The following is a 7,798-nucleotide window of genomic DNA, read 5'->3' as shown; positions in this document are numbered from 1 at the left end:
AAACAAAGGAAAGTCAAGTGAACAAATTGATTTGATCCTCAGATCCCAGTCAACTCATATGAAAAGACTAGAGTTATTGGAGTACAAATTAGTCAGTAAAGAATTCCAATTTCAATCAACAGCTGAGTTTGATAAATCAAGTATTACTAATTACTTAACCATGGCCAAAAGGGAAAATTATCTTAAATTAAATAAAAATCATTCATAAATAAATTAAATCAAAATCAAATCTAAAATACCTCAAAATATATTAAGAAAATCATAACATGAATGGTTCATAAGCCAAATTGAAAAGATAAATGACAATTAAAGTAATATAATCAAATAAGGTAGAAAATAAATTAAAAGAATATTGAACCTGTGATTGAAGAGAAATAATCCTAAAATTGAGAGAAATCCTAATCCTAAGAGAGAGGAGAGAACTTCTCTCTCTAAAACTACATCTAATCCTAAAGTGTGAGAGTTGTATATCGTCTCTAAGTTGTTTTTTTTTTATTCCTCCATTCTCTGGCATATATTCTATGTTTTTGGATTCAGAATTGGGCTGAAAAAGGGTCTAGAAATCGCTGGGGACATTTTCTGCATATTCTTGTACGTGGTGTCTGTCAGGCGTTCGCGTGGGTCACGCGTTCGCGTCATCTAGGAGTATTCCTTGTCACGTGTACGTGTCAGTCACGCGTACGCGTCATTTGCGTTCTGCTCATGTCACGCGTCCGTGTCTTCCACGCGTTTGCGTCGATGCCATTTCGCGCTAGGCACGTGTTCGCGTCTTTCATGCGTTCGCGTTGCTGCCCTTTTCTTCAAAACTCCATTTTGTGCTTTCCTTCCATTTTTGTATGTTTCCTTTTTGTCCTTTAAGCCATTCCTGCCCTATGAGATCTGAAAATACTTAACATACAAATTACGGCATCGAATGGTAATAAGGGATAATTAAAATTTATATTTTTAAAGCATAGGAACATGTTTTTCACATATATCATAATATAAGGAAGGAATAGTAAAACCATGCAATTTACATGAATAAGTGGGTGAAGGATTGAATAAATCATTCAAATTGAGCTCAAAATACATCATAAAATATGGGTTTATCAACCTTCCCACACTTATACAATAGCATGTCCTCATGCTAAATCCAAGTGAAAGGGTAAAGTTAGAATGGTGAAATCTTATGCAATGCAATTTATTCTAAATGCAATCTACCTACATGAATCATGTAATTTTAATTATTATCCACCTATATATACAGAGCTTACATGTGGTTAATTTTATTCATATTTTCAAGGAATAATATATGCATAGCCAAGCCTAAATCATGTTAAAGCACTTTCACAATTGAGTTGGGTAAAAATATTTCACAAACTTGCAAGACAGTTAAATAATTAAATATGGATATATGGAGATGAGCCATTGAACCCTCACTGGATTTCGTGTTTACTCTCTAGTCACTCAGTGTTTGGGGTTAATCACTCTATTCTTTTCTATTCTTGCTTTCTAAAACTTTGTTCTTCATCTAACCATCAACAAATATACAATGTGTACATACAAACATCATGAGATCTTTAAAAGGTTGTAATGGGGCCAAGGTAAAGGTAGGGGTATATATACAAGGCTAAGTGAGCTATAAGTTGAATCCTTAATTAGTCTAAGGTCTCACCTAACATATACATATTCTATATAATTTATAACTTTCTTGGGGTTCCCAATTTTTTTCTTTCTTAATACATACTCATGTACCAATTTCATTTTGATTCTTACCTCATGTGCATTGATTTCTTCACTAAACTTATTATTCGGGTAATTTTATCCCCTTATTTATCTATTTATATTATAAAAAGGATTTTTTTTAAAAGAATAACATATATCAATGCACATGGTATTTTAATTCAAATTGGTTTCACATGAGCATGCTCCCAAATTTCTGACTATTTTACTAATTTAGTTCTTTCCTACCAACCCATATTCCCACATTTCCCCACACTTAGTGTGTATCACAATTTCTATCTTAAGCTAACCAAGGATTCAACTTGAGATTTTTATTTTGTTTTTCTGCTTAAGGTTAGTAATGTGGTTATAGAACAGAAGGGGATAAAAAGGCTCAAGGGAGCTAACAAGGTTGATGTAAAAAGTAGGCTAATTTGGGATAAGTGAGCAATTTAAATAATGGCCTCAATCATATATTGGTATGTATCTACATTCTATATTGGACATATAGATTAAAACAAAGTAAAGATCAATAGAATAAAAAAGAAGGGCGAACACACAAGAATGAAATAATTATGGTTAAATAATGTAACCATACAAATAAGCTCAAAAACTCACAGGTTGTGTGTTCTTTGGCTCAAAAACCATATATATCAGTTATGTATGCCATTCAAGTAGAAATCAAGGGTTCCCATTATTCTCAATGTGAATCTTAGGGTGGCTCTTAAAATCTTAGTGTTCTTCCTTGAAAAATGTTATGTAAATTAACCAATCATTTATTACTATATATATACAGTATGTGGATTGTTCTGATTTTGTTAAACTAAAGTTTCTAGTTTACTTTTTTTATTTTCAATTAATCCAAGTTATCGTATGCTAAAAAGGGCAAACTAAACTAATTAATCCATATATTCTATATCACAACTTAATAAGCTAAAATTGCAACTAGACTAAACTAAATATCTAAGATAAATATATAAACCAAAGTGCAAAATGCGAAAATACTGTAAAAATAAAGAAAAAATGTGCAAGTACTGGAAGACAAGATAAGATAAAAATAAAAATACAAAATACAAAATACAAAAAAATAAGCAAAATAGGAAAAAAAAAGTGTCTGGAAAGTGGTTCACCAAAATAAAGTACGCCAGAGATGGCGACCTCCCCACACTTAATTAATAGAATCGTCCTCGATGCTCACTCAGGCTGGGTGTGAGAAGTCTAATCTCTGGAAGGATGGGCTGCTGGTGACTCTGCGGTAGGCTGAGGATCTGCAGTATCGGTAAGTGTAGGAGGAGCTGCCTGCTGAAGCAGAGGCTCTGTCTGTAGAGGAATCTCCAGATCTGTGGCCTGGATCTGGTGGGGCTCCTCACGGTGTGGTGCAGCCTGATCAGGTCCTCCCTGCTCAGCTTGGGCATGTGCCTCCTCCTCATGATCATCCGCCTCCGTATCAGATGGCTTAGAAGCGGTGTCAGGCTCGGAGGGGATGTCACTGTCGGATCGGAGCATCAACTTTAGGTGCTCATAGCGTCGCTTGTTGCGACGCTCCATACGATCCAGGCGTGCGAAGAGGCGGTGCACCAGATGATAAATGGGCTCAGGAGCAGGTGGAGGTGCAGTGGATGGGGCTAGTGCAGCAGTGGATGCAGAAGGGGCAGCTAAAGATGTGGCTGCCTCAGTAGAAGCAGTAAGGAAAGGCGGCCTATAACCCAAGGCTTGGAACTTCCTGCTGTGAGGTATGATCTTCTTGTAATCTGCAGCAATTGGCTTCTCATCAGCAAGCTCCCAAGGCACGTCAGCTCGATGGCCTAGCTGGGTGATCAGATAAGGAAAAGGGAGAGTGCCTCTGACATGGACCCTGGCCATATAATACCTGATAAAACGTGGAAGATACAGGTCCTTACTCTCCATCACACACCAGATGAGGGTGATCATAGCAGCGGGCACCTCTGTCTCATGAGTGCTCGGCATCACGTAGTTACTCAGGATCTGCTGCCAAAGTCGAGCCTCATCATTCAAATATATCAGCTTGATTCCCTTAGGCATCACTGTATTCTTTCCCATGACCCCTGGGGCAGTAGGATCAAGGGCTATTCTCTGCTTGACTGCATCCCAGTCAAATCTCATGTATCTCATATCCTCTTCAGCCTTTTGGTAACTATCAGGCTGATCTGACTTAGGCTGAAGCCGGAGGATATCCTCAATAGCTTCCTCAGTCACTAAAATCTGTTTCTCTCTGAGGTGCACTGCATCCAGGGAAGTCTTGAAATAGTTACAGTAAAATTCTCTGACCCAGGATGCATTGACCTCTGTCAAGTTCCTTTCCAAGAAGAACCAGCCTCTTTGTTTTAGCTGTTCGGAAGTGTACTGAGTGAGTTCTTCTGGAATTTTAAGAGTTCTTTCCAGGTAGAGGTTCCTGGAAGTGGCAAACACTCGATACTTTAGCTCACAGTATTTGTTGCAAATTTGACTTGATCTGTGGCAGTGAGGAGCTGGTCGGCCTTTTCCTGTGGGGTAAAGTTCTTTTCCCGCCAGGAATCGTCATGAAATAGTTCCAAGATTGAGGTAGAAGATTCTCCTCTTTTTTATTTGCATGTAGTTGCCTTGCCTTTTCCTTTACTTTTGGTATCAAACATCCTGAAAAGCAGAAGTAGCACGATATAATTGAAGAACTAAAGCAGGAAAACAAGTAGGCAAGTAGGGTTTTGTCAATGTAAGCATAAAGGCAAAAAGAGCAATAGAAGCATGAAATGAGGTAAATATATGTACATTTTGGATTGAATTCGAGTTAAAAGTCTGAGATTAAAAATCACAATCCAAAATATATTTGATGCCAGGGCATCTTGGCCAGTTTCACTGACCTTTTCTTTACTGTTTTTAGGGTAGTTTCATGCATTTCTTTAGGAAATAAGCTAGTTTTGGGTAGATATTCACCTACACCTTGATTCAAGCATACATTGTGCATTTTACATTATTTCATGAGGATTTTGCATGAATTTAGTGACAAATTGTATGCTGCATTACCCATGACTTGGACTAGAACTTTGATGCACTCTGTTGCTTGATTTCAGGACCAAAGGAAGCAAGGAAAGGGAGGTAACTTGCAAGGTTAATAAGAAAAGTGATTTCCAATAACACTCTCAAAGCCATCATTGCCCACGTTAAGAGTCACGTTAACTAAGTTAACGTGCACTCTAACGTGGAGAAGGGAAGTTGAGCCAATGTTAGTGACACTTAACATTGTCACTAACGTTGGCAAACACTCATGAGTGGCCACGTTAGAGCCCACGTTAACCTAGTTAACGTGGCCTCTAACGTTAAAGGAGGAAGAGAAGCCAACGTTAGTGACATTCAACATTGTCACTAACGTTGGCCTAAGGATGCAACACACCACGTTAACTCCCACGTTAAATTGGTTAACGTGGGAGCTAACGTGAGAAGTGAGAGTTGTCGACAACGTTAGTGACACTCAACATTGTCACTAATGTTGGAAGCAACCACACAACCCCCCAAGGAGCCACGTTAACTTCCACGTTAACTTAGTTAACGTGGAAGCTAACGATGAGGAATGAATGATGAGCCAACGTTAGTGACACTCAACATTGTCACTAACGATGGGATGGCTAAGAATGGCCACGTTAACCTAGTTAACGTGGACTCTAACGTGAGATCTAGGGGCACATTGGAACGTTAGTGACAATGTTGAGTGTCACTAACGTTCTCGAAGTTTGGCAAGGCCACGTTAGAAGCCACGTTAACCTAGTTAACGTGGGCTTTAACGTGAAGCAAATAGGGGCACACTGGAACGTTAGTGACAATGTTAAGTGTCACTAACGTTCTCGAAGTTTGGCAAGGCCACGTTAGAAGCCACGTTAACCTAGTTAACGTGGGCTCTAACGTGAGGCAAAGGGGTACATTGGAACGTTAGTGAAAATGTTAAGTGTCACTAACGTTCTCGAACTTATACTTTCACTAAATGTTAACACCCCTAACGCCCTGAGCTAAAGTCTCTGCCAACTTAGCACTTTCTCTCTGCAAGAAAAGCCAAGCCCAAATGAAGAAAAGAACTGCTTCAAACTCAAGATCCAAAGGCCCAAGACTTGAAGAGCAAACTAGAAGCTGAGAAGAGTAGTATATATAGGAGTAGCTTTGAATTGTTAAAGGAGAGTTCAAAAAGTTGGAAAAAGAGAATTACTCTCTGTATTTTACTTTCTCTGCAATTTCTAGTTCTATGATGTATTCTCCATCTTTATTTTCATTTTCAAGAGCTATGAACAACTAAACCCCTTTCATTGGGTTAGGGAGCTCTGTTGTAATTTGATGGATCAATACTAATTTTCATTATTCTTCTATCTTTTCTCTTGATTTTACTTGAAAGCTTTCGATCTTCATCCCATTGAGTAGTTATCTTGGAAGAGAAGCTATTCAAACTTGGATCTCTTTTGAACCTTGAAAGAGGAATAAAGAGATCAAGCTAGAAATGCTTTCTCATGCTGGACCAAATTAGGTTTGGATGGGTATGTGACTATAACCCTCTCAGTACTTGATTTGGGAAATGCATGTGGTATAATCAGTGACCATACTTCATCTCTTCTCATGAGCAATTGACCAAAGAATTGGCTATTGATCAAGATTTGAGAGATTGAATTGCAAGAAATTGTAATTCAATCACTTAAGATTGCCAAGGAGATCAATGAGTGCATTGATTGAGGAAGAGATGAAAATGAACTTGATCCGGAGAATTGTAACATCTCGTAAGCCCAATGAACTCCCCATCTCTAATCTTACCCATTCTCTTTAATTTCTGCCATTTACTTTTATGAGCAAATCCCCCATTCCCATTTACAATTCTGCAATTTATTTTCAGTCATTTACTTCCAGTCCTTTAATTCTAGCATTTACTTTTCTGTTATTTACATTCCCGCCATTTTATTTTCTGCAACTCTCAACCCAAATTCTGGATTCGCTCAACTAGAATATTCTTCTAATTAAAGTTGCTTGATCAATCAATCCCAGTGGGATTCGACCTCACTCTATTGTGAGTTTTTACTTGACGACAAATTCGGTATACTTGCCGAAAGGAGATTTGTTGAGAGACAAGTTTTCCGTGCATCAAGTTTATGGTGCCGTTGCCGGGGATTGATTGTGCATCAACAATGATTAAATTGGAAGATCACTAGATTAAGCATTTTTATTTTTGTGAATTTCATTTTCTGTTTGAGTGATTTACTTTTTGTTTTCGTCAAACTTCTTCCCTTCCCCCTCTACTCTTTTGTTTTACTTTGTTATTTTCAATTCTGTTTGCTAACCCACTAACTGTTTGATATATTGCATCACCCACAACTAACAGTAATTCTGACACAAATACTTTCTGCACCTATCTTTTCTTGCTTGCACTTGATGGTTGTATGACAGGGAGAAGAAGTGGGGCTTCAACTTCCTTCGATTCTGAACCTGAGAGGACCTTCCTTAGATTAAAGAGGGAGGCAAGAGGAAAGAAAGTGGTTGGTGCTGAGGAAGAAGAGGAATTCTTTGAAACAAACATGGAAGACAACATGGAAAACCATCATGAAGAAGATGATCACAACCATGGGGGAGGAGGTAGAGCAAATCATGCTGGGGAGGATAGAAGAGTTTTGGGCTCTTACATCAATCCAAACCCAGGCAATTGTGGAAGTAGCATCCAAAAGCCAACAATCCATGCCAACAACTTTGAACTTAAACCACAGCTCATCACCCTTGTTCAGAACAACTGCTCGTTTGGAGGAGGTGTTCAAGAAGACCCCAATCAACATTTGACCACCTTCCTGAGAATATGTGACACAGTGAAGTCTAATGGTGTTCACCCTGACGCCTATAGACTGCTCCTATTTCCATTCTCACTTAGGGACAAAGTAGCCAAGTGGCTGGAATCCTTCCCAAGGGAAAGCTTGACAACTTGGGAAGACGTGGTGAACAAATTTTTAGCAAGATTTTACCCTCCTCAACGAATCAATAGGCTGAGAGCTGAGGTCCAAACTTTCAGGCAACAAGATGGTGAGACTCTATATGAAGCATGGGAGAGGTTCAAGGACTTAACAAGGAGGTATCCACCTGACAT

At 38.6% G+C, this 7,798-nt stretch overlaps 1 non-coding gene across 1 annotated transcript; it reads right to left on the bottom strand.

Moving 5' to 3' along the window:
• Positions 1-7,694: 7,694 nt before the first annotated feature.
• LOC112786948 (small nucleolar RNA R71) lies at positions 7,695-7,798 on the bottom strand. The gene has a single exon (XR_003194390.1). It is a non-coding gene; the product is annotated as a small nucleolar RNA R71 (small nucleolar RNA).

Source organism: Arachis hypogaea, chromosome 20, assembly GCF_003086295.3.
Source record: "Arachis hypogaea cultivar Tifrunner chromosome 20, arahy.Tifrunner.gnm2.J5K5, whole genome shotgun sequence".
Lineage (NCBI taxonomy): Eukaryota > Viridiplantae > Streptophyta > Magnoliopsida > Fabales > Fabaceae > Arachis > Arachis hypogaea.
The sequence above is the reverse complement of the archived record's forward strand: the minus strand, read 5'-3'. Positions and strand labels throughout refer to the sequence as shown.